General features: G+C 35.1%; 1 long non-coding RNA gene across 3 annotated transcripts in view; it reads right to left on the bottom strand.

The window, feature by feature from the left end:
- LOC134159253 (uncharacterized) overlaps positions 1 to 23,264 on the bottom strand; it is a 51,877-nt gene extending 28,613 nt beyond the window's left edge. For 2 of the 3 annotated variants that reach the window (XR_009963090.1, XR_009963089.1), the window contains exons 1-2: positions 23,056 to 23,264; positions 21,186 to 21,358 (exon numbers count right to left, since the gene is read on the bottom strand). This is a non-coding gene — a long non-coding RNA (uncharacterized LOC134159253). The remainder of the gene's footprint in view (positions 1 to 21,185; positions 21,359 to 23,055) is intronic. The other variant, XR_009963088.1, reaches the window with a different exon arrangement.
- Positions 23,265 to 24,160: the final 896 nt, after the last annotated feature.

The following is a 24,160-nucleotide window of genomic DNA, read 5'->3' as shown; positions in this document are numbered from 1 at the left end:
GGGAAATTCAGTTGTCATGGGACAGGAAGGGAGGTCTTCTCATGAATTAATAAATAGCTTAAACAGTAGGATTAAGCAGTCAGCTTCAACAAAAGTAGAAGCTTAACACTGGAGTCCCTCAGGGAGCTCTGCTGGAATATCTACTGCTCAACATAAATGATCTAGAAAAGGAAATGAATTATGAGGTGACTAAGTATTCTGATGATACAAAATTCTTCAAAATAGCCATGATGAAAACTGACTGCTATGCATTGCAGTGGATTTCAGGGTACCTATCAACTATAGGAAAATGAGCACATGAACATTATTGTTGATAAATGTAAGGTAATGTCTACCAGGGGAAAATCTCATCATTAGAAATACACAGTGATAGTCACTAAACAAGCTGTTATCGCTCAGTAGAGATATTGCCATTGTCCATAATCCTAGGAAAGCCTTAGTAGCCCAATACTCAGTGACAGTCAAGGGCTAAGTAGAATGATATGAAAAAACAGCTAAGAAAAGGAACAGAGAGGAAAAGAGACTATTACCACGGCATCAGATATAGTCATGCCATAGTCATATCCTGAATTGCTAATTCGTTCCAGTCTCAATGAATTTTAGTCCTCAACTAAAAACCAAGACTGCCAAAAAGGCATGAGTAAAGAAAAACAAGGGGACGGATTGCTTTCAATACCAAAAAACCCTGACACATTGGGCTGGCAAAGTGAACTCCTAGGTATTTAAAAATCACAGACACAGAACAAAGAATGATTATTTATGTTTTTCTTTTTTTCATAACAGAATTAAGAAACATGAAGTTAGTAGACAGAAGTGTTAAAACAAAAGTATATACTTTTTCAGCAGAACAAATATCTTGTGAAGTTCATTGCCATACAATGTTTTGGATCTGAAATGGGTTTGAAATCAGCCGAGCCTGTGTCATGGAAAAGAGGCCCTGACAGGCTACTGTTACAATGCTGAATATAGACTCTAGCTCAGAGAGTGAGGAAAGGAAGAGAAAGACTGGGAGAGATGCCACTCTGTCCTTTCTCATGTGTCAGAAGCAGAAAGGTTGGCTAGGTGGGAGTTTCAGGCAAATAGGTTTTATGAATTTGGGCAATTTATTTCTTCTTATTGCACTTTTGCTTCTCGTCTGTGAAATGGGGCTAAAAATACATACCGCCTTTATTTTGGCAGCATGTTACAATTTGAGATTTTCTGTAATGTCCTTAAATGTACACAGGTTGCAGGCTTTAGCTTTGATTGCAAAAGTACTCTGACATTTGCCTATGATTAAACAATTTAAAACACCTTCTAAATAATGTGAAGACAGCTTCAGCTAGTTATAGTGACTTCTAAGGAGGAATGACATTGGGTGGAAATTGTGTTGGCAAGTTCATTCTACACTTCATTTGTATTTATTGAGGGGTGGGCTGTTAATGTTGTCTTTGGGCCAGCGTCTCGCTCCTTATTCAGAAATCTGTAAAATCACAATTCAGCCACATTTGAATATAAATAAATGGCTAGAATTCTGCTATTCCCAGGGTAATTTAACTCACATGTTCCTCAGATTCCCATTTCCCTGTCCTTAGAAGAGATCCTGATCACACAGCCTCCAAGAAACTCTTTGCAATTAGAACTGTAGCATTTTCCAGTGCCTCTTTTTGCAGTAATTGCCTAAATACTAAATCTGGCTTGAGTGCTCTTTTTTCTCTTGCCTGCTAATGAAGGAGGTGGAGAAAGATGCTATAGTGTCTATTACTTTGCATGCAAGAACCACTTTCAAGTGAGTGGTGCCTTGACCTATGGAAGTAAGATGTCTGTACTCCCTGTGAAAAGTGATTGCTGCAATCTTGCTCACATGTATTCCTCTCTTTTAAGCATTCTGCTTGTTCTGAAATTTACTCTCTAGGCAGCTTGAAGGCCATTGAACAAAGAGTTTTCCTAATATATCATAATTATACAAACACTTGTGCTGAGCAACCTTGTACTGAGCTGATCAAATTTTTTTCAGGGGTTCAATGATGCTCAGCAGTATTCAGTTGTGATTTGATAGTGTAATGGCTGAGCATAAGGTACAATGAAGTACAGACGGGAATTCTAGACCAAAGACTTTTCTTTAAATGTGACCCAATACTTGCATATATATCTAAGTCACACAGATTCAGATATAGTTGTATTGTATAGCTTTGCAAATAAGACTGCTTCTCTTCACTGTAAGGGCAAAACAAGAACTATGCAGAAAGTCATTTGCAGGTGTTTGCTTCAGAACAGCTTATATAAAAAACTTAATGGACTATTCATGTGACTCTATATAGATGCCACCTTGCACAGTACTGTGTACAAAGTGTCTTTTCAGACATTTTATTTTCTCTTCCAGGCTGCTCAGCTGGCATTTGGAATCCATTAAGTCTTGCTTGGTGTCATGCAAACTTTTGAGTCTCCAGATCTCAAAGCTACCTTTACTAAAGGTGTTCCTAGTAGCACACTCGTTTTGAAAATATAAATATCCAATACTGGATTTCAAAGTTCATCACAGTGATTTTTCAGAAAGTCTTGAATGATTCATTCTGTCTTCAGCCACCAAATAGAGTTGATATTAGATGGATAGTAACTCTTCCCCCACCTCTGAACTTTTAAAACTTGCTAGGATTTTCAACACCTTAACAGATCATTGTATTTTCAGTTTTTCTCACATCAGTATTTGATTTCATCAGCACAGATAATTAAAATACATTTAAAGATATTAAAATGGGAAATCTCTCTTCATGCCAATTTACAGCATCTTTTTGTGGATTCGTTTTGGGGTGGTTTTTTTTAGTGTTTCAAACTACCTGAAAAACGCTTCTACTAATGAGTTTATGCATTGGGATTATTTGAATAACTAGAGCGTTCAATTTAGTTTCAAGGTAACTTTTTCCAGAACAACATTAACAATGGAAGCCAGAACCTTCAAAATTCTTACAACATTAAAGCAAGTAAAATCTAATGAACTGAATTAGTTACTGACCTGAATGTGGGGTTGAATTGAAGAGATTCCACTTTCTTACAAATGTTATAAAACACAACAAAAGTTATATTTCTACATTCAATAATGTTAAAATCTCTGTGAGAATACATATAATTATAAGAAAAATCAGGAATAGTCAAAAGAGTCAGACCATCCTGTCCTGAATTGTCCCTCCAGCTATGACCACAAGTCCAGCATAAAAGTCCAAAAAGTGAGCAATACTTTTCCAGGGGACTTTTAGAACCTCCAACACCACAAAAGGTTCCTAATGCAGAGGTGGTCCCATTGTACTTAGAAGCTTTTATCTGATTTTTCTCACCCAGATTTGTCCAGTTTCTTTTTGACTCTGTATAAGCATTTAGAATTCATTTTTAGAAAAGGATGTAGAATTACAAAGACTAGAGGTTTGGCTCTGTCTTGGTTTTTAATCTATTTAGAATCATAGAATAGTTTGGGTTGGAGGGGGCCTTAAGACCATCTAGTTCCAACCTCCCTGCCATGGACAGGGACACCTCACACTAAATCATGTCACCCAAGGCTTATTTAGTAAGCAATGTGCCTGCGATGTAGCATGGGGATAGAGAATACCGGTACCAAACCCCAAGCTGTTAAACCGTGAGGCTAACAAGGGATTAATTCCTAAAAAATGCCTAAGGGTTGCAGAGGATTTTAACAGTTGGGAATTAAGGAGTGATGGAGTCACTGCAGCTCAGCTATGATCTTTGCCCCAGGATGCGACTTGCAAAGAACAGCAGCAGTCAAGGAAGGGCAATACTAAACTAAACCGAAAGAGGTATCCTTCTACAAAAAGTTTCATCATGTTTCTTCTAGAGCTTCAGATCTCACAGAAGGTCAACCTTTCAATTGAAGTCAGAAATATATAAGCAAAATATTTCCTTCAAATACTCACTGTAGTTGACAAAGATTTTATTCGTACATGTGAAGGAAATTGAGAAGACACTTTTATCCTCTTTGTCACAATTCTTTTTAGTTGTAGTATCCTCTCATGCACTCAGTTTTACTGTTCTCTGTGTACTTCACTCTTCATTGAAGTATTCAGTGACTCTTAGATGACTATAGAGACACATCCAACCCTCCCATAATAGTTCTCATAACTCTCAAAAACATTCTGAGAACTTAATTTTAATCAGTAGAGCTGCTTAAAAGATATCTGTATACATTTTTTGAGTAAAAACATTGATAAGCTTACCGAGGTATAGTGTTTATCCACATACTTCCCACTTTTCCAGTTTTGTTTGACACACAGTGCATTTGGCTTGACTGGAAGGCAATTATCAAGACAGACTTTCCCCGTCACTGAGAGATTGCCCACAAAATAATTCACATGTAACCTATAATTAGACTATAAAAGGTGCAAGTTCTTCTTGTGCTCCCAGTAGGATTTTCTGAGTAAGGATCCTTCACTTTGTCCCTGATAGCTGTCTAGGCTTCCAGGGGACAGTCACTTTCTGTCACTTATCACTGGAAAAAAATATAATGACTTATTAAGGATATTGCCAGACTTAACTAATGTTTATGACACTCTGAATTTTTCAAATGGAAGCAGCTATAAAAAATGAAGAATATTATAAGAGTGCTGGTAGGCATTGTTTCCTTATTTTAAATAGTAGGCCTTTCTAACCTGACTGAAGGAAAGTGATGAAGCTGTTAGCAGCAGATGGGAAAAGACAGACAGTAGTACGTAGAGGTTGCACAGCTTGTGCTGCATGCTTGCCGCACAGCTTGTTTCACAGCACTGGAGGCAAATAGGTCTTTTTCTACATCTAAAAGCTCTTCAGCCCTTTTGTGGCAATGTGCCAGATCCCCAAGAAAAAGAGATTGCCTAGAAAGAAATACGCTGGGGTGTGGGAAAGCAGACATAGGTCTAATAGGCAAAGGTGAGAAAGGCATCTAGATGACTTAAATCTTTTTTTAGCAAGAATATCTCAAAGACACCAGGTAATTGTTCACTGGTAATCTGTATTTATAAATTTCAGAAAAAAAAACAAAACCAAACCAAAACAAAACAAAAAAAACAAAAAAACACCAAAAAAAACACAAACCCCCCCAAACAAAACAAAAAGCACTAAACAAACAAAGAAAGAAACAAAAAAACAAAATAAAAAAGAACAAACAAACATGAAAAACCCCCAAAACCCAAACTCCACCATTTCTGGTCTCCTTGAAAAGATCACAAAAGTAAAAAAATTACACAAATTCAAGCACAAGGGATAGAAAACTCAAGAAGTGAGTGAAAAGTGGTCACGAGTTTTGTGGCCATCATTATCTCCTGAATCTTCTTTGACCATCATTATCTCCTGAATCCTGAACACTGTCTTATGTGTAGTATCAAATTCTGCAAACTTCAATCATGCTTTAACAGCTCAAGTTTCATACCAACAGAGCCTGAGTAGTAAAATATTAAAGCACTACAGGAAACAAATAATATGTACCTAACTTACAGTCTTGAAAAACTTGGCAGACATTTGTGTAAATCAGATATATTGAACACAAACTTAGATTCATATCTCATGAGGAAATATACACAAAATTAAATAAATTTATGTCATTAAAAATATTCTGTCACAATGATACATAGCCATTTCATATTTCAAAGGGTAATAAAATCCTTCTTATACAGTCTGTTCTGAACCTAGGAGTTGTTTAGCAACTTAAATTTGGTATAATATTCTTGCTGAATCATTGTTAAAACATTAGTAATTTGCATTCAAACATGTAGTGACTTCAACACACGTTCTCCACTGTGCCATTTCAGGTCACAATATTCTGATTCATTCCATTTCTGTAAGCAATGTTTAGGCAAGTGGCATGAAGCCTTCCTCTCATGAGGAAGCGTGAAGTGTTTGAGAAGACTGAAGAACTGGAACAGATTGCATTCATGACTGTGAAAGACAGGAAGCTTGTTTCTTCTAAGCAAAATTTTAGCCAATGAACTAAATTTCCTACTTTGGCATGAGTGAGACATTCTGAACGAGTCCTTGTATTTAAAACCAGTAAACAGTACAATTAACAACCTAATAGATAAAGGCTGCCTTTTCCGTGACCTTTCATTGGTCAACACCTTTGACATAGGTAACCAGGAAGCAGAATAACTAGTTCTAGGGGTTTTATATTTATGAAACAGCTGCATCCATTTTTTTTTAGCTGTTATACAACTGCATAAAGTAACAGAGAAAAGAACATGGTAAAAATTAAAACTATACAACAATTGCACAAAGAATTCCTGTATTTCTAAAGTGTAGACTGTAATTAGTAAAATAATTATTACTTAGTTATCAATTGCAGTTAAATTCTTAACAAATAGAAACCTAATTTTAATAATCATCATTAGTGGTTAAAGTATTCAATATTTATAAAAATGTTTTGTTTCCCACACCTTTCCTAGACTGTATCACAGTGGAATAACAGAGAAGCAAAGAGGCAAATTACAAGTTCTAAACCAGACGAGATGAGTGTGAGGAAATACCAGACAGATGATAGTGTATGTTTGCTTTTCTTAAGTTCAGATTTTTAAAAAATTATTCTAAACACCTAATTAATCTGCACATTTTTTCACCCATTGATTTCAAAACACCACGGAAAATATATATTCCTTTTCTAGAAGTGAGGAAAACGTGGGATGGGGTAGGAAGATTTGTTGAACATCATTCATAGTTTGGGAAAAGAAACATCCAAATATCCCCATGAGTACCAGTTCAGAATTTTGTATTTTAGAGTATATTGCCTCTTTCAGCAAAGTACTATTTTCATTTCCATGGAAGGTTTGTTATTTGGGAACTGCATTATCTTACTGAAATGTGAACATGGTTCAAAGTAGGAATTATTTAAAAGAGATTATGTTGTACTGAAAGAAGATTAAAATGCAATTTTTAGGTTTGCTTTTTTCGTTGTTGTTGTTTTGGGGTTTTGTGCTTGTTTGCTGACAGGTCTCAAAATTTATTAGAAACAAGTACATGCTGAAGTGACTAAGGCTTATCTGCTTGCAGATATGCCAAATGGAAAGATATACAAACTAGACCTTATGATGAATAGGCATCTAAGCAATGACATTTAAGTCTCTGAGGGCTGAATGATATCTTTCACAGTTACTAGGCAGTAGGTCTTGGAGACAGCCTCCTAGTAGTAAGTAAAACTTAATGAGAAAAGTTATTCATGTTACTTGTATCCCTGTATTTAGGCATGACAGTCAAAATAAATTATGTTCAAAATTCTTCTCTAGATAACCTATACACTGCACAGTTTGGTGCACTTTGCTTCTATGATCAAGAAGATTTGAAAATTGTTAAAAACTATATTATATAAAGCAACTAGACTTATCTTTCCCTGTAACTGTAAGCACTGTAAGAGCCATTATCTCCCTTCATTAAAATATTAGTATTGTTTACTATTTCTATGTATCACTACAATAATATTGGTTGGTCTATATTGTTTTGTTAGCACAATGTTTATTCCCTGTATCTTGAGTTATAGTATCTAAATGTATCATGGCAGCACATTGTATTTCATCTCTGCAGTAAAGGTACTTTATTGAAAGCATATATAAACTTTATTTCTTTTGTTGGTTGTGGCTTTAGAAATAGTTGAAAAAAAAAAACTTAGTTGCATATGCATACTCCTTCTATTCCTTTCTGTTTCAATATTTTCACTTGTTCACTTTACTACAGGAGACAGACTGGATGAGACAATGCTAAAGTTAAAAAGAAGGGAGAAAACTTAATTAAAACAACAGTTCGCTGTCCATTGAGTAACCATATATGGGCATGTTTTATTTCAGAGACAACTGTTCATTTGCAAAGAGTTACAGTCATTCAATAGCAGGAAGTTAACACAGAAAGAATGCAGATGCAGTTTAACGTATGACGACTTAACCTATTCATACTGCCAAACAAATCTGTTGTGTTTGTAGTCAACACTTCAAAAATTCTTTTGCTGAAGCTCATAAGGAATTACAGGATGAATCTTTGATGCACCCTCAGGAGTGTCAAAAGATCCTCTAAGCAGTGCTGTAATGTCAGACTGCATTTTCAAACTCAGTCTGTTACTCTAGCCCTTACACTTTAAAACTGCTAGAGCTATGTAATTTCATGAAATAAAACACGTGAATTTTCCAATTGGGCAATTTGATTCACACAGTAGTAGTATTTGCATCCACTGGAATATATTGACCCTCTGCATTTTAGCTTCTTTGGTATTTTTGCTGATTCAAGAATCAGCTATTACACAGTTTGTCAGTTATGATTAAGATTTTCAGAACTGTTGAAGAGACTTAGTCATATTTAGTTCCCTTCCATTGTGAAGAAAGTCTGAAGTTCCTTAAATGGCATTAAGAAAATATCAAATGGCTTTGTTTATATATGCAATAGTCCAAACAAAAATCATGCAACTAGAGTCAGACTATCAGATTCTTATATGCACTTTAGAATCATAGAATGGTTTGGGCTGGAAAAGACTTTAAGATTATTCAGTTCCAGCCCCCCGGCCACAGGCGCCGACACCTCGCACTAAACCATGTCACTCAAGACTTCATCCAACCTGGCCTTGAACACTGCTAGGGATGGAGCCCTCACAACTTCCTAGGGCATCCCATTCCAGTGCCTTACCACCCTCACATATTTGTACATACAGATTCTTCTATACAATTGTATTTATTTTATGATTAAAAGGATTTATTTACTTTCTACTATAATATAATTATATTTTCCTGAATAGTTCTGTTATTTTTCGACTGAAACTTTCAGTGATTGATAGGCACAGTGAACAAGCAGAAATGGTTATTGCATGATTGAAGTATTGCATTATTCAAGTGTGGTTCAGCTTCTGAGTGGAACAAAGCTGGACACGTTCTAAGATATGAACCAGAGCTTGCAAAATCTGCAGCAGTTTGACTGCTAAGTGTGTAGCTGTGAGGCTTCAGGTACTACTATATTACAATTGCACTTTCAAAGCACTAATGGATAAATTTATTTGAACAGATCATGATTATAACTAAGTGGAGTTACCCAGTATCATGTGGATAAGTGGCCTCTAACAAAATCAGTATAACACAGTGAGTTTCATTTTACATGATTTATGGTTGCAGTACTACCAGCAATTGTTCAAACACTCAGGTTTCCAGAAGAGCCACTTACAGTCAGGACAGCTAGCTACTGAATTAATAGTGAATGTATTTGACTCTTCAACTTAAAAAGCAATTAGTCTAATGAATTAGTCTAAATGGGGAACAATGAAATTAGACTAAATGAAGGTAACAAACAGCAAATTAACGTGATTTGCTATCTGCTACAGCAAAATAAAAAGATACTGATAAAATAGCAAAATAAAAATGACTGATGAATTTATATATAATTTTACGTATATATACACACATGATACATACACAAAAAATATATACTTATAATGTTAAAAGTTACTATAAATTGGGATAAAAATATTTTGCTTATTCTTCAAATATTTTTTTTAAAAACTGAAAATATCTTATTGTTTACTAGGATACAAGATGTTTTTGCAAAGATTTGCGGAAAATACCACCGTAGATTATCTTGAAGTTTAGAAAATGCAAAAAAAAAAAAAAGTGAATAATGATATTCATGTCCCCCAAGTTTAACCATCAAAACAAGACATATAACTTAAGCTACTTGGCCAGACTTCTGGTTTTCACCAAAGAGACAGTGTGTTTGCACAATTCTCCCCACCCTTCAGATCCTGAGAACTACCTCTCTCCCTTGATTATAAAGCAAGTCAAATTTAGCCATTTTACTTCTTACATAGGCTTTACTTCTTCAAGTGTTTATTTATATTTTTCCTCATCTTGAACCTCAGGGACATTCCTCCCATTTTAATTATTGTAACCTTGATAATGTAAGTCATTAGGAAAGATTGCTTCTGAACATTTCAGATAAGCCAGAGATATCAACAATTCCTGCCAAGTATGAACTATGCTACTAGATCCTAAAGTTTTATGCATATCTTTGATTCTCTTTTTCCATGTTTTCATTAGTGAGCTAAGAGTTGGTGTGTCAGCCAGAACATTAGAGTTACTTTGCATGCACCGTTTTGAAATATCTGGAAGTACAATCATAGGCTGCTGTTCTATAAAAATTTGGAAAATTGTATCTGCCCATTTCTTGAGATCATCCCTGCTTCCTAGTTTAGGTTTACTTTCCAGGGGTACTTCTTAAATAGTATTTATAATATTTTCCGTACTCCAGAACCGGTATAGAAATAAACCAAAACTTTCATACTTTCTTCAACACCAAGAGTCTTGGGGCACTCAGCACCTCCTCAGGAAGCCCATTTCAGTGTTGGACCACCCTCTCAGTAAAGAAATGCTTCCTAATGTCCAGTCTGAACCTACCTGCCACAACATTGAACCATTCCCACACACCCTGTCATGGGACACTATGGAGAAGCATCTCCCTCTTCACTTTGCCTCCTCAGGAAGTTTTAGAGAGCAAGGTCAACCCTAAACCTCCTCTTCTCCGAACTAGACAAACCCAGTGTGCGACAAACCCAGTATCTCCAGATAAGAAATTTCTCTGAATCCTACCTAAACCTTCTGAAACAGAATATATTGTATAGCATGTGAAACATACAGCTGAGTGAATATCAATTCACTCAAGCTGGGGAGGAGGGGTGGGTAAAAGGGGAGAAGGTGTTTGTTTGTTTTTTTGTTTGTTTTCAAGTCCAGCCATTAACAAAATTGTAAGGCAAATTTACTTACCTGGAGTAAATGTGAAGGGATAGCACTTCTGTGAAAAGATCTTTTATCTCACTCAAAACCAAGTCTTATTGTTTACCATTGCACATGCCTTCAGATGAATAGGAAGTAGAAGGTGGATGATAATGTGTCCTTGCTATCATTCAATAACACTTTTACCGGACTGTACTACGTTAAGATAAAAAAGACAAACAAGAGACATGACAGCCTTTTTCATAATAGCAATCCTTTTTCCTCTGTGAGCCAATTGCCGTCTCTACCCCTCTCTGTCCTTCCCCAAAAGGCAAACTATGAAAAAGATCATGATACTGTAATTTAATTCCAAGTATGCTTATTTTTCTGGCACTTCTATGCCATTAGCCTAAGGAGTGTCTTTACGCACGCCATGAAAGGCAAAGCCTACAGGAACAGTAACAAAAATACTGTTAATTTTGAGGACTATTTCCTTCATCTTGAAGGACAAATCTCTTACCCAAACACCAGTTGCATATCCATGACTTGAATTCACGTGGATCCTTATGCCAGTCTGCAAAACCCCTCAACATTCATTTGGAAAAGCGAGTCATGATGTTTTGCTTAGTAGCGCAGTTCTTTGTCATATTTGCATCACCCAATCACAAGTAGCAGAAAGAAAACAAAAGGGTGTCAGAAGTCTTAAATGGTCTACAAGTTCACATTTCATGTGAAATACCAGTGGATGAAATAGTTTATTACCCCATTCTACACCAAATGTGATTTCACATATGTAAGCCTTTCTGAGGTTTTCCTACTCTTCATTAGGGACTGCAGTGATAGGACAAAGGGTAATAGGTTAAAACTTAACAGGGGATTTAGGTTAGATATAAGGAGGAAGTTCTTTACTGTGAGAGTGGTGAGGCACTGGAATGGTTTGCCCAGGCAAGTTGTGAATGCTCCATCCCTGGCAGTGTTCAAGGCCAGGCAGGACAGAGTCCTGGGTGACATGGTTTGGTGTGAGGTGTCCCTGCCCATAGCAGAGGGGTTGGAACTGCATGATCTTAAGGTCCTTTCCAACTCGAATCATCCTATGATTCTATGAAAAATGAAACATAAATATTTATTCCCTCTACTGAGCTACTGTTTGAAAACCCCCCAACTATTTCTGTCAATCTGAGTCTTTGCCGACCTATCTAGTTATTTATTTGTGAAAGAAATCATAGTCATGTCATTGTTTCCTTCTCCAGCTGGATTTATAATTTGTTTGCAAATTTGTATTTTGTGGTAGAAATAAGAAAACACTTAGAAAACTAAATAGCAATAGAGAAGTCTTTTACAAATATTTGATGACCTGATAGTTGCAGAACTACAAAAATCTCAAAGGTGTCCACTTCTTCGTGTCAGAATAATCAGAATACATTTTGCTTTTAAGCAGATTTTAGTTTGGGGTTTTAATTTTTTTGTGTGTTTTTTTTTTTTTTAACTTTACACATAACTTTCACTCTTTGAAGATTTGAACTTATTCTAAAAAAAATTACATAGCTGGTATAGGAAACAAGCTCTAATTCTCTGAATTCAGGATTGCTTGAAATGAAGGAATAGGCACTAACTATAGAAGTATCCTTGTATTTCCTGTACTTCAGCACCAAAATTTTATTGCAGCACAACTACATTTGTTTTTCATGACTGAAGCTATTTTCAATGAGGTGCATACTGAAATACTCTCACCAGTGAAAGGAGAATTTCCAGTTCAAAATGCACCTGGAATTAGGAATGCTTTCCTTCTTAGAAATAAGGAAATCAAAGCATTAATTAGAGAGGAAAGCTTGATATTATTACTAAGTATGTATATTGCATCTTTGATAAACTGATAGATATATAGATGTTGCTAAAACTAAGCTTCATGGTCGTTATCCAGTACATTATGGCTTTACAGCTATGGGACAGCATGAAGGAGGAAGCCACTATTGCTGGCTCTGGGGGAACACACCCAATGACATTGTTCCCTGTAGAAAGCACAATGCCAGAACACAAAACCTCTTATATCTGGGAGAATAGTAGCAGATTTGTCCAGGTTAATTGCTAGCAAACTGACTTTCATGTTTCCTTTCCTGCAACAGCTTAATTCCCTGCTTCAACCAGATATGTAAGCCCTCAGAGAGAATCACATAAATGTGTAGGTAAAGCAGGAAGTAAATGCCCAAGATAGGTGGAGTTTATAAAGCAATGAAAACTTTGCAGGAGTAAATTGTGGTTCAAATGATCTGTGACTCATTTTAGTATTTGTATAAGGTTGCAGGAGACTTTTTCAATGATTAGGAACAGAAAGTAGAGAGCATGAGTCAACAGGTAAAAATAATAAGGGTGAGAGTCCTTGTAACCGTTTGATATATTCAGAATTCCTCATCGCTGAAAAAATTGAATTCATTATAGAATTCAAGAAATGATAAAACAATGAGGCTCCAAGAAGATGATCTTCCTCTCCAAAACTATAAGACCAATTTCACCAAAATAAGAGACCATGACCTTTAAAGATTATTAAAAGACTATTATTCTATCAGTATTAAACTTCAGAAAACGTTGGAATATTTCTTTTTTGAATACTTGGCATGGAGAAGAAAGTGCTGCCAGTACTCTAGAAGTACAAGCCTACAGGAAATGACACAAGTTCCTGGACCATATAATAGTATATATAAATTATATAGCAAGTTCTAGCAAAGTGGAACCTGAATAAATTCTTATAGAAGAAAAAAAAAAACAGAGACTTAATTAGCAGAGTGAGAAAAGAACTTTATAAAAATAAGAAAATGTATTTTTCAAGTTAACATGAATGCAGAAGTCTTGGACTTCGATGCAAGTGCTAGCCTCTTCTTACGTACTTAGTTTAGCTGCTGTAAACAATTGACTACATAGGAACAGATCACATATAAACTCTCCACTAATTCTGCACTTCAAAGTTGGAAGCAGTTTTATGCTATTCTTATCTCTCTTCTCTCCACTGGGTGGAAAAGCAAATTACAACAGCCACACTGCCAGAATATTTTTGTTGGGCTTTCTGCATGAAATCTCTTAATAGAATACTGAAGTCCTTTGCTGTCTCTTGCCATGCACCCCAAATAACCAAAGTTCTCTTCACAAAAGCTGCCATCATAGCCATAATCTGACCTTGGAAATTATATGAATAAAACACTTATTAAAAAATTAAGTTTCCTATGTGTAGCTTTTGCTTTTACACTAATCTTGCTATAATGCTGAACTGACAAAGTTGCCTGACTTCAGATTCCCAGTCCTGTTAATACTCTTGCAAGTAATTATAAAAGCTTAATATTATGAATGAAAGATTATTTGTAATGCAGACTTAATTTTCACATTGCATTTCCATTACAAACAGTCTTCAAAAAGATATAACTTTTTTAGAAAACTAGCATACAAAACACATAAAACACAAAGACCTTTTTTAAGTCAAACTGCCGTCAAATTGCTGAAAGATGGATTCCCATCTAAATCCATGCTGGCATCTTTTAAATCGAATGCCAGAATTTCATCTAAAAAAAATTAATTTATTATTCATTAACATAGGTATCAACAAGCAATAACATTAGTAAAAAATTCCAAATAGTAGCCTGAGTAGAACTTGTGTAAGTATCACTAATCGTTGTGACGGGGCGGGGGGGAAGACATTGTGGCTAACCATGAAGCAATTTGATCTAATATAGAAGTGCTTGGGTACAACTGAAGAACAATTCCATTCATCCTGCTAATAGAAACAGACTAGATTTTCATCCATATCTGTGGCAAGGGCATGAAATAGATGAGAAAGTCTTAGAGAAGGTCATAGCCATGAACAGAGAATAAAGCAAAAATCACTGTCTTCAGAGGTTTGAAGATTTCTGTAATAATGAAAAACTGGCAGATGGACTTGTGGTTTGAGACAATGAAGGTTTTGTGTGGGTAGAAAATAAAAGTATGGGATAAAGACAGGAAGATGAAAGTTTGCTGAATACAGATTTAACAGAAATCAATCACTTCTGCTGTTACCTCAAGGATGTCATCTACCTGCAAAACACAGTATTTACCTAAGAGATAATTTTTCCACAGAAAACATTAATTCAGAAACTTTCTTAGGAAAACAGGGGTCCAGTTTTCAGCTGCTCAGTTGTGTCTGGAAAGCATTTACACCTTTCTCATACGAAATTAGAGGAGTTTCCACTGCTCTCTAGGTAATTTTCCATGTTGTCAGAAAACTGACTATAATGCTGTGATGGCTGAGTCCTCTTGAGAAAGTGTGAGATACAGCACTGGTCAGTGAGCAAAAAAAGTAACAGAACAAAATCTAAACTAGCACAGGAAAAACAAAGTGAGCCTTGGATTATAGAGGTCAGTAGAAGCTACACTAAGAGGAGAAAGTACAGGAAATGGGTAAGAACAAAGTGGAATAATATAAAGCTGCGCTATAGAAAGACTGAATTGAGTAGAAAATATTTTGTTGAAAGAAAGCTAAAGAGGTTTTATCCATAACGAGAAGACAGGATGCAGGAAGCAGGGAGAGAGAACACAAAAGTCCTAGATGAGGAAGAAAACAATAGTTGTGGAAAGAGACAAATAGCATGGTCTTTTCTCTTATCATTTCTTGAGAACATTTTTATCCTATCAGTTTACATCTTCTGTTGCATATTTTTCCTTAAATAGAAAGCCCTAAATTAAAGAATATTTAAACAACAAAATTATTCATAACTGAGGTGAAGAAAGGGTAAGTATAGTAAATGTGGACTGTATTTTGGCTGAGTGATAATAAAAAGAACCTAAACCAAACAGCTTTGAATCAGCAAAGCTTGTAGGCAGGTATTTATTTAATTCCTTCAGGATACAAGAAAACTTCTCCATATTTGTTTATAATTGCTGTACAATTTGTGTAATGTAGCACATGATCCAGAATGTTAGAATAAACTTTGAGTTCTTTAGTGACACAGACACTTAAAGAAACCTGCTGATGTGTTTGACGTTTCCAGGTTTATAATGATATTTATGAAAATTAGAGAAATAAGATAAATATTGGAAGCACAACTATGAGGAAATGAGAAGATTTTTGTTTGGCTTGTACAACATGAACAGAAGGGCCAACTTTGCCTATGTTTATAATGGTTAACTAACCAATATTTAAATAATGACATTATAATATCATGTTTTCAATCCATGATTGCACTTGAGCCTTTGGAACCTTGAACATCTGCTGGAGCAATGTTACACAATTTGACCTTTATCTGCTATTTGAGGAAAAAAAGAAAGTATGTGCAGGGTAACAGAATAAGAGAAGGAAACGAAAGGATACGATAAGCATACTGCAAGCTAAGTCTTTTGACAAAAATGAACATACTAAGTGCTTGGAATAAATTATTTTAGAGGTTAATCCACACCTACACATTCAATTTTAAAAATCTGAATTTGCAACCAGGTCTAGAGTATTATATACCAAGCTCTCTTAAAAGTGCCAACAATATCCAATAAATGGCACAGAAGACTGATTACAATTCTAAATTGCCAATAGAATTCTCTATTATAAATAATGCATAGAACATGCCGTCTTGCACAAGCTGTCTGATAACTGTTAGGGAATGATAACTTGATTGCTTTTTAATAGTGTCAGTATTGATTCTTACTGTTTTGTTGCACTTTGAATGAACAAACTGCAATAATAAAATATATTTCTCATAGAGGTTGAGCTGATGACAATGCTCATATAGTCAGATAGAACAGGTATAGCCTATAAATAGATAGAACAGGTATAGCCTATAAACTGATATAGCCTATCTACCAGGGGGACTGGCTACTGAAATGCACATTAAAAGTAGAAAACAGAAGAATTAAGTCCCAGCTACTGTCACAAAACCACTAACCCTCAATAAACATGTCAGGTCAAAGTTCAGACCTGGCAAAAAAGTACTAATCAGACAAAAAGGCATTCATTATTACCTTAGTTTTCAATAAGTAAAGGACTTACAGCTCAGTAACATAGGAAGACTTATGAAAATTAGGACTGGACATGGCAGACAAAATGTATTTCATGTACTGAACATAGCTCCAAATCTGGAAACCAGGGGCATGAGGACCATGCATAAGCAGTGATTATTCCCATACCCCCTCCAATTCATAAATGTGTAAATACCACTACCAAAAAAGAAATTGAATAAAAAGGATTAGGGGGAATAATTGAATATATATTTTAAAAAAAGGAAAAAGACACCTATGGTATACTGAATCTAAACCGTGCAGCTAAAACACACACAAGCCCAAGTTTACCAAAGTTTAAAATTAATTTGACAAGTTCCACCCAAGACAACCTTGAATGAGTTGGACAGAGACTTGGAAAAATCTTTCATAACCGTTTTAGGACCATACCTACATCTGGCAACCCAGAACATTGCCAAGAACTGGTTTAAGCAGACCTTTAGGACATTTTAATTAGCATTAATCTGCTATGCTGGAAGGGCATTAGGCAGTTTTTACTGATATAGACTCTTCTGTGTTAAATGTATGTTATTCTCTAAAGTGAAATTCTTCCAGACTTACAGAAAATTACCCATTTTTCCAAACACTTTGGTGAACTTAGGAATATTAATAAATTCCTCTTTCATTCTTCAAAACGTATTTGTAAGTGATGCTAATATGTTAAATACTTGACAAAATAAAAGGGAGAAGAAAAGAGAGAGGAGAAGAAAAGAGAGGAAAAGAAAGAAAGAAAGTAAAACCCAAAGAAGCCTTAATGTTTAAAGGCCATAAATCAGTTCCAGAAATCCGTTGATTCTATACAAAACCCATCGCATTCCTCTCTACATCTTCTGGACTGATTTAAGAGCTGGCTAGCAGCTCAATATTTCTTCCTACAAGTGCAGATTCTTAGGTTGCAAAAATTCTTAGTCTCCCTGAAGTCATTAGATTTGTCATGTTTAAAACCCACTGTAAACCAGTCTATTAGCTTTCTGTAGAACAGTTGCAATGGGAGACATAAAGAAGTCGCATCACTCCAATCATAAGGGGAAAAAAGGCCATAGGTCCCTAATTCCTGTGAGTTTGTCTACAGTATTAATACTTTAAACAAACTGAAACCAACTAATCAAATAAAACTCTCAAATTATATGAGCATAGGCCACATCTATTTCAAACACTAAGAGCTCATCAGTGTGAGTCTTAAATCAACGAAGATAAGAGCAAAGAAGCTAAGTCTGATAAGTATTAAGTCTTGAAATGGGGGGGGGGAGTTTTTCTAAACCATTGTTTAAATATCTAGTTACTTCCAAAACTCCCTCTTGCTCAAAACGTGTTACCTCTTCCATAGCACTACCTTACCATTGCTTTAGGTACATGTGAGCAATTAAGGTACTGGCACTACTGGACCTCATGGAAGACATATATCCTTTCAGCTATAGTTTCATTAAAAGTCAAACAAGAAATTATGAGGCGTCTGTGCCAATCCCTATCATTTCAAACCTGACATTTTCCAAGTCCTTTACAGAGTCATGAGTGTGAAATATAGACTAATAATTACAAGTCCAAATTCTGCCACAGTACACTAAGCAGAACAGTCAGATTACCAAGGAAGGCCTACGCCTACTAAGGTATGAGTGTTATAGTGTGTCTCTGATTAGACTGAAGGAATAAAACTTTTTACATGACCAACATATAAAAGCATTTGAAATTTAAAAATGTGTACATGTAGCAAATTGTCCTCACTGACTCATAATGTTGTGGACATACTCAGGACATCCAGTAACATTAAAGCAGATTATTGTTTTTCATACTGCAGAAAGGAACAAGGGTAATAGTTTCTAATAAATTTAGTTGTAAGACAAATATTGTCTATAGTAAATAATCAAGTATTGTCCAAGAGATACAGTAAACTAGATTTACAGAGTACTTGGTAAAAAGGTGAAATTTGTACAAGCAAAAATATTTTTACAAAAAGAGCGTAAAATTTAAGAGAATTGCATTGAGAATGCACAGTCTGTTCCCTTGTTTTGTCTCAGAGTCACAGGAAAGAAATCATAACCTTGAACATAAAACTTGAGTGTGAGAGATCGGCCTTCATATGTTTGTTATCCTTTCCTGACAGTACAAATAAAAACATAACACATTTGCATTTCTTTGTTTACTTTTACTTTCTTTACTTGTACTTTTTACTTTTACTTTGTTCTTTACTTTGAAGAGTAAATGTACATTTAGGAAAAACTAAATGCAGAAAAAAATCCATTGGAAATGCTGCTGAAAGAAACCAAGCTGAAGAGATTACAACACTTTGTTTAAAGAGGGCTCTGCTTTTGCATTTTAAAGCTGGATTCAGCACACCCTAACCTTAGTCTTTCTAGACTGACAGTGACAGGACTTACTGAAAATGATACCTTGAAAAATGTTGCGCTATAATGCCGATGGTGAGATTTCTTAAACTATTTTGAATAATGCTAAATACCTTAGACATGAGTAATCTTTGGTTTAGGTTCCTTACATCAAGGTCCATTTTATTTATTAGAAGAAACTGTTTGCCATCAATCATGTTTTAAAAGAGAAAGAAAGCCTTCTTCTTCTGACTAAAGAATTCCCTTCCTTTCTTCCCTGAGAGTTTATATGTAAAGTACCTCAACTGCTGCTGCATATGTGCTGAAGTAGATCAAGTGTTTGGCATAACTTGGCAAAGGTTGTTATGGCTGATAAAGAGATGAACTGGTTTGCTGCTTTTGAAAAAATGTGTATTGATTTATAGCAAGATATCACTAGGCATTGCTCAAATATGCATGTAAATAATATGCTACTGCTCACATTCATGTTGTATTATTAAACTACAGTGAAGCATTGAAATCCCCATGTAGAAGGCACTCCAGAAATGCAAATGAGTAAATGTACCTGCATTTATATGTTCATATAAATAATGAATAGATTAATATATTTCAAAGACAATACAATTCTCTATTTATTAAATAGATTTTCACTTCCCACCAATATGTATTCTACAAGGCTTTTGGTACTTTCATTTTTCTATTGTTAGACCTTTTGCCATCAAAACAACAAGTCCCCATAGCCTCTAAGCAGAGGCAGGTTAATTTGAAACACTGAAGAGTGTTTCAAAATGGACGCAGACTTAATTAGCAAATACCTTTACCTTTAAGTTCTTGTTCTCATACAGATACAACCTTTGGGTATTTCAGTGGAAGTGTTAAACCCTCACATGGTTGATAGTCCACTTTCTATTGTACTGCAATATAAAGAAATCCACACTGTCAGGAGGCACATCATTTTAAGTCACTACATTTTTTTCATTTTTTTTTTCCAGATCCTTTTTCCTAAAGGTTTTATGCATGTAGTGTAGTATTTGTAAAGGATGTTTGTTTGCTGGATGAGATCCACTTTATTTACAAAACCATAAAGTCTCAATGGTGGCAGTACTATTTCCCCATACCTGTTATTGCACCTCAGACCAGGTGGAATTAGATTTATCTCCAAAAACTCTGTTCAGTACTTTGTGGTTTGTTTTTTTTTCTGGTCCTGTACAATGTCTTTTGTGCTGTTGAAAAAATGTGCACACTGACATTGCCTAGAACTAAGGCTACTGTGCACTGAAATATGAACAATAAAGCTTATGATTTGAAACGTTTTGTTACTTACTAGTTTGCACTTTATCATACCTGAAGCAACCTCAGCATGGACCACATTGTGTGCATTCTCCATATGCAGACCAGAGAAAGACTACCCATCATAAAAAAAAAAATGTAATTTTTTACAAATTAAACAAGTGACATGAAGACATACGTGCCATGAATATGAAACTGAAATCAAGTTCACTGAAGATATCACTAACAGAAGCCAAAGCAGTCATGCCATAGCATTTAACTTCTTATGAATATTGGCATTTTTAGCTGTGACTGCAGTACAAGCACCTCCCAAAGTCTGTCTACGTGCATCTGGTAAATACATCAAATGTCACAAAATGGAGTTACACAGCAAGTTCTGCGAGGGCTGATACTTAAACTCATGACTCCAAGTTTAGTTCATTAATGCAATATTTTTTTCAAGCTCCTTTTCAGGAATAGAAGTTTTCATATCACCTTCCCCTGGTATTTTAGCCAGCAGAGATACTGACAAGTGTCTATAAAAGAGCTCAGCATTCCAGTATTACACCAGTTCATCTGTCATTAATTTCCAACTCAACCATACGGACTGAAATTTCTTATGCTACTGTCAGCTTCAGACTGCAGATTTTTAGAAAATGTAATTAAAAGCAGTTTGGCAGTTTCTCAGAAAATAAACCAAGTCCTTTTCCTTGTGTTAAATAATTCACTGTCTGCTCATTTTCCCCATAAATTCAGTGGGAAGTTGAAGCACTTAGATACTGAAGAAACATACCCTATAATTTGAAGCAATATAGAAAAACAGACTGTGATTTGCACTGAGCCCATGCATTTAAACTTTTTACCAGAAAAAAGAGAGTATTTCTGAAGCCTGTCTCCCAATCACCTGTGTATTGTGCCTTGTGTCATTCCATGGAGAGGTCTAGGAGTGAACAAATTGTACTTCTTTCCGACAAAAACAAATCTAAAGATGTTCTCCAGGAATACATCAAATATGCTCCAAATGCTAACAGGCTTTCAGTTCACAATCCTGACTAGAGCTGATTGGAAGTAAAGCTCCTGAAATGTATATAGTATAGCCATTAGATGTAATTCCCCAACAAATCTGCCATCAATGCTCTGCGCTACTTGCAGTCGGGTGCTTGCTTTAAGTATTCACAGATTTGTTTCTATATTATCAATACGAACACTCTGAGAACAGAGTCCAAGTACAGCTGGAGCCAGTAAAAGGCTGTAGAGAAGAAAACAGACAAGTAGCAACAAACAGCATAATGGGCTTTTTTCCCCTAAGAGCCAAAACATATAGCTTCACAGTGAGAAAAGGAAGGTACCCTTTTTCTTGTTCTCTGTGACGTCCCAGTGTTGCTCAAAAGGTAGGAAAGAAACATCCTATCTTTAGTCAGGCTCACCAGTCCAACAAAGGAGAAACTATTCTTTGCTCCAAAATCCTGCAGGAAGTTTTATATCTCTACAGAGAAGCTGCTCCTTTCTGGAAAAATGCAACCAAACACAGTTATCATTGGCCAAATTGTAAATATTTGCTTTGTTTTTATTTAAACTTAGACTATTTTAACCAAAATGGTAGTTATATTGTGTCTGCTGCATCAGTACCACAAGCTAAACCATGGGAACAAATAAAAGGTAAAATTCAGTCAAGGCTGTCCAGCCAGCTCACTAACTGAACTGAGGATTGTGCAAAGATACTGGAAGGAAGAGGTTACAACTGGAAAACCATCTCCAAAGTTAACATGAATCAGAAGAGCAAATTTTGACTGTGTAGAAAATCTCAAATTTGGCTTCTAGTGTTTCTCAAAAATTTCAAGTAAGCACTTCGTTAAATAGATCTAGTCTGGCCATAGAAAAAAAACCCTTGCTCACCTCTCAAAAGTCTTTCTGAACAATTGCATTTTTCCTTAGCTGTAAAACAACCCCTTTCTCAGATGCTTAAAGATTTTAGAGCCTCTGTTAGACCTTCTTTTAAAGCAGGTGTAAAAACATTGCCAGATATTTCAGTACTGCTTTTTAATTTGCCCAGTTGAAAAAAATCTTTAAAATATTCAACATTTCTCATTGTAGAACCTTACTGAAAAGGCTTTTTCTGTACTTCTGCATCATTTCAAAAATCAATGAATTCATAAATGCTCAGCTTACACTGGCAATGTGAACAATTAGTCTATTTGCATATTTTGTTTTTACAGTGAAGTAAAAGATAGTATATGTTTACACATTTCTTAATTTGTGGTAGGTTTTCTCCTCTTCTCTCTCATATCAGCTTGCTTCCTATGGAAGGGAGAATAAATGAGTAAACTAAACCCCCACAGTCAGGAAAAATACAACCATGCCAGGAATCAATCAGATTTTCACATCTGTCAGAAAAGTTAACAGGATTTTTAACACATTTGTTCATTATGAATAAAAAATAAAAAAAAAAAAAATACTTTCACCACCCAAAAATAAGAAAAAGAAGGAGAAAAAAAATCCTATAAGATGTTTTTGACAGTCAAATTCTGGAAACTATAAAGCGATAATAACTTTGAGAAGTGAAAAGACTATTTAGCAACAAAAATAAACAGAACAATTTGAATAAGCTTCATGTAAGATTTGAAATTTAGAATAAAGTGTCATTCCTTATTTGAATGGGAAAAGGGGAAAAAAAGCAGAATTAAATTCCTAATTCTCTCCATAAGCCTTGAAACAAGCACAGAAATAATCACTGAAACAAACCTACTTAAGTATTACAGATGAACCAGACCTACCTGTGAATGAAGGAAAATATCTTCTTTTTCATCACATTCACATACTAGTAAAACATAGTTGTTCAAGTCAGTGATTAGATAACAGTTCTGAACACCTACAAGTCTAAAATCAAGAAACATTCAAGTTCCTTCAATTTCAAAAGCATCTACTTTTTATGTGACGGCATACCTAAAAGAACACCTGCAAGTTACTGTCTCTGAGTTTGTTACAAATTGAAGCATCACATGCTCTGGATTAACCTGAATGAACTGCAGACAGGTGTGAAAAATTAACCTCAGGACAAAGGGAACCTCATCCTTTTAAGATAAAGAATGTCTTGTCTCAGCTTCCTCCCTATCCCACTGCTTTTTTTTCTGTTTTTTTTAATCTCTTCTTTTTTTTACCAAAGACTATCATGAACTATTTTTTTTACACTTAATACATCTGAGACTAAACTTATTGCTAGGAAGTTAAATTACGTATTACTACATATTTCTATATTTTGCATGCATCATATATGAAGTATATAATATATGATATATACTTACGTAGTCTCATAACATACACAAAAATGCTTATATTATAAATATGCATCAGTATATAATATATAAAATCTATTGGTTTGTGGAAAAAAACAGGTGGATAGGCTTTCGCGATCTCTTAAGACATTCAGGAGGTTTTCTTATGCCCCGGGGATGGAAGCACAGCCTTACCATCTGCCATGGACTGGATGAATTCAGAAACTTTATAGGGATTGGTCCACGGACTAAGGAATATCTCTCTCTTTGTGTGGGTGTGTATATATCTATATGTGTATATATATGTGTGTATATATATATGTATATATATGTGTATATATATATATGAGACAAAAGTGATGGTATATTGATTTTGTAGCTCTTTTAGTCTAATATGAGTCAAGGTTTATAGGATCATGTGATTAGGCTTAAAAGTCTAATTAATATATTCAGTAAAAAAAAGACCCAGTTTATTGCTACAATTTTTTTTTTTACACTTTTTGCAGGTGCAACATATAAAGAAGAAACTTCAAAATATGAACAAATTTGAAGCTGTTACTCTAAATTTATCTTTGTTATGTTACTCAAATGAGATTTTTATCTCCTG

This window comes from Pezoporus occidentalis, unplaced genomic scaffold (genome assembly GCF_034315485.1).
Source record: "Pezoporus occidentalis ecotype Australia unplaced genomic scaffold, CSIRO_AGI_Poc_V1 ctg143, whole genome shotgun sequence".
Taxonomy (NCBI): Eukaryota; Metazoa; Chordata; class Aves; order Psittaciformes; family Psittacidae; genus Pezoporus; species Pezoporus occidentalis.
The sequence above is the reverse complement of the archived record's forward strand: the minus strand, read 5'-3'. Positions and strand labels throughout refer to the sequence as shown.